The 4,177-nt window shown below is 33.0% G+C and overlaps 1 non-coding gene across 1 annotated transcript; it reads left to right on the top strand.

The window, feature by feature from the left end:
* Positions 1-3,660: 3,660 nt before the first annotated feature.
* LOC122752224 lies at positions 3,661-3,764 on the top strand. Its single transcript, XR_006356012.1, has one exon. It is a non-coding gene; the product is annotated as a U6 spliceosomal RNA (small nuclear RNA).
* Positions 3,765-4,177: the final 413 nt, after the last annotated feature.

Below are 4,177 nucleotides of genomic sequence, written 5' to 3' on the forward strand. Positions count from 1 at the left end.
GTTAGAGACAGTGTGCCCTCTACCCTGTAAGCAGAGTTCCATTTTAACAAAAAATTAAAATTTAATAAATAGCATGGGAAAGTGAGAAAACAACAGGAAAAACATGTGACCACAGAAAGTTAATATGGTGACAAGAATTTCAAAATACACTTTCAGAAGAAAACAAAATCAAAGATCTTACATCCAAGCTTCCAAGAAAAAAAGGAATTGGTCTTAGTCCACAGAATGGCTCAAAAGGACTTTGAAAATAAAGTTAGAAAGATGGTGGAAAAAATGGGAAAAGAAATCTGAGTGATCCAAGAAAATCATGAAAAAAAGTCAACAGCTTGGTAAATGAGACACAAAAAAATACTGAAGAAAATATCTTAAAAAAACAGATTAGACCAAATGTTAAAAGAGGTACAAAAAGCCACTGAGGAAATAAATGACTTGAAAAGCCAAACTGGCCAAATGGAAAAGGAGGTATAAACACTCACTGAAGAAAATAACTCCTTAAAAAAGCTAATTGCATTATGAGATATAAAGAAACAGTAAAACAAAACCAAAAGAATAGAAAATAGAAGGAAATGTGAAATAGGTCATTGGAAAAACTACTGACCTGGAAAATATTTGAAGGAGAGATAATTTGAAAAATTTTGAGCCACCTCAAAGTCATGATAAAAAAAAAAAAAGAGTCTAGAGGAGTTCCAGAGGTGGAGCCAAGATGACACAGTGAAACCATGACGCTGCCTAAGTTTTCACAAATTTTGCACATAAACAATGTTAAATTATGCCTCTAAGAAGATTCTGAATCTGCAAAATCTGCAAAAAAAACAAAAAACAAAAAACAAAAAACAAAACAAATACAAAGAACCAATCTTGCAACTTAAGATAACCTAGATCTTGAGGAAAGATATGTTTCATCTGTGTAAAAGTGGAGTACAGCTCAGTACTGAGCGTGTCTGGGAAAGCTAGCACACCACAGCTCAGCAGCTGAGGACCTGCAATTCTAGCAAGCTAGTGGCATAGCAGATCAGTTATGAGGCATCCAGACCCAACACAGAAGGCAATCTGCAAACTGGGGTATTGGCTACCCAACAGGCCCAACGAATCTGGGCCATTTTTTAAATTTTATTTATTTACTTATTAATTAATTTATTTGTTTGTTTTTCTCTTATTTAGTTATTTATGCTTGTTTATTTCTCTATTCATCTATTTATTTATTTGTTTGTTTATTCATCCTTTCACCTATTTATTTATTTGTTTACTTTATCTGTTTATTTGTTTATTCATTTATTTATGTATTCATACATTCTTTCATTCGTTTGTTTGTTTACTTGTTTGTTTATATATTTGTTTCTTTTGTTGGACCATTTTAGTACAGGAGAAGTTGCAAACTGCTGACATCTCAGAGCAGAAATATGGTGACTTGCCCCCCCGGTTCCCAGCAAAAGAAGTTTTCAACAGTGCCTGCTGTATCACAGGAGGAGAACTCAACCTTGAAAGGCACAAAAGAGGCTAAAGTAAAAATATGAACAAGAAACAAAAAAGAATCATCACCATTGACAATTAGTATGGTGACAGGGAGGCTCATAACATAAACTCAGAGGAAGATAAGAATGATAAAATGCCTACATATGAGGCTTTAAAGGGGAAGAGGAATTGGTCTTGAGACCAAAAAGCCCTCTTAGCAGAGCTCAACAAGGATTTTATAAACCAAATAAAGAGGTAGAAGAAAAATTGGGAAAAGAAATGAAAGTATGCAAGAGAAAGTCAATACTTTCAAAAAAGAAAATAATGTCTTAAAAACTGCAATTGGAAAATTGGAAAGGGAGAATAATTCCCTAAGAATCAGAATTATGCAGAAGTAAGCTATTGGCACATTGAGACAATAGGAAGAAGTAAAGCAGAATCAAAAGAATATAAAAGTAGAAGATAATGTAAAATACCTATTCCGAAAAAAATTAATAAATAAACAAAGACCTAGAAAACAGATCCAGGAACAACAATACAAAAACAATTGGACTACCTGAGGACCATGATAAAAAAAAAACAAAAAAACAGAAACAGAAACAAACAAATAAACAATAATAAAAATGAGCCTAGACAGCATATTTCAGGACATTATCAAGTAGAACTGCCTCAATGTCTTACAACCAGAGGAAAAATTAGACATTGAAAGACTTCACCAATCACTTCCTGAAAGAGACAACAAAAGGAAAACCAGAAGGATTATTGTAGCTAAATTCCAGAACTATCAAGTAAAGTAGAAAATACTGCAAGCAGCCAGAAAGAAACAATTTAAATATCAAGGAACAACAATTAGAAATACACAGGACCTGGCAGCTTCAACATTAAATGATCAGACAGCTTGGAATATTATATTCCTGGAGGGCAAAGGAACTGGGATTACAAGTAGAAATGCACTACCCAATAAAATTAAACATAATCTTTCAGTGGGAAAAATGGACATTTAATGAAATAGGGGACTTTAAAACTTTCATAATGAAAAGCACAGAACTTAATAAGAAATTCAATCTACAAATACAAGACTCAAGAGATTCATGGAAAGGTAAAAAAGGGGAAAATATTACTCATAAAGGTTAAAATGTTTGTACCCCTACATGGGAAGAAGATACTTGTAACTCTTGAGAACTATACCTTATTAAGGCAGGTAGGAGGAGTACACACAGTCAGAATATGTGGGTATAAGTTGTATGTGATTTAATGACATTAAAAAAAAGAATAAACCTTATGGGGCAATAAAAAGGATTCTAATGGGAAAAGAAGAAAGGGAAGGCAGAATGGGGTGAATCACATCACAAGAAGAGGCAAAAAAGACCCATTAAAATAGAGGGAATGGAGGGAGGAGTAAGCATTGTTTTGACCCAACTCTCATATGATTTGGCTCAAAGAGGAAATAACATACACACTCAATTGAGTAAAGAATTTTACCTTACTCTGTCAGGAAGTAAAATGGGAAAGGGGAAAGGGAATGGTAGAGTGTTGATAGAAGGGAGGAACTGGGAAGGATAAAAGGGAAATGAGGCTGATAGAAGGGAGAGTAGACTGAAGTGGGCAGAAAAAAACACTAGTGAGAAGGTACAGGAAAGGAAAGAGAAAAGTATGAACAAGAAAAAACAATAGGATACTGGGAAATACAAAGTAATCATAAATGTGAATATAAATGGGTTGAACTGTTCTCTCCTACAAAATGGAAGCAGATAGCATAATGGATTAAAAACCAAAATCCTCAGATATGTTTACAAGAAACACATCTGAAACAGCAAGATACTAAGAATAAAGGTAAAAGGTTGACACAGAATATATTATTATGCTTCACCTGAAGTTAGAAAAAAATCCAGGGTAGCAAACCTTATCTCAGACAAAGCAAAAGAAAAAAATGACCTGATTAAAAGAGATAAGGAGGGAAACTACATCTTGCTAAAAGGTACTATGGACAATGTGATACCAACACTAAACATGAATGCTCCAAGTGGTACAGCATCCAAATTCTTAGAGAAGAAATTAAATGAGTTACAGGAAGGAATAGATAGCCAAACTCTATATAAGGGGGACCTCAACCTCCCCTTCACACAACTAGATAAATATAAACAGAAAATTAATAAGAAAGAAGTTAAGTATATGAATAGAATTTTAGAACATTTAAATAAGATAGTGGTTTCTTTGGCAGGACATATCCTGAAATTGGAATGATACAGAGAAGATTAGCATGGATCCTGAGAAAGGATGACATGAAAATTCATGAAGCATTCCAAAAAATTTAGATATGATAGACCTCAGGAGAAAAATGAATGTGGATAGAAAAGTATATATAATTTTCTCAATGATGATACATGACACATACACAAAAATTAACCATGTATTGGTGCATAAAAACCTCAGTCAAATGCAGAAAGGAAGAAATAATAAATGTATACTTTTCAGATTATGATGCAATAAAAATTACATGTAATAAAGGGATATGGAAAGATAGACAAAAAATAATTGGAAACTAAATAATTTCATCTTAAAGAATCAGTGGTTCAAGTGACAAATCATAGAAATAATCAGTAACTTCAGCCAAGAAAATAAGAATAATGAGACAACATACAAAAACTTATGAGTTGTAGCCAAAGCAGTTTTTAGGAGAAACTTTATATCTCTAAATGCTTATATGAATAAAATGAGAAAGCGA

Source organism: Dromiciops gliroides, chromosome 3, assembly GCF_019393635.1.
Source record: "Dromiciops gliroides isolate mDroGli1 chromosome 3, mDroGli1.pri, whole genome shotgun sequence".
In the NCBI taxonomy this organism is placed as follows: Eukaryota; Metazoa; Chordata; class Mammalia; order Microbiotheria; family Microbiotheriidae; genus Dromiciops; species Dromiciops gliroides.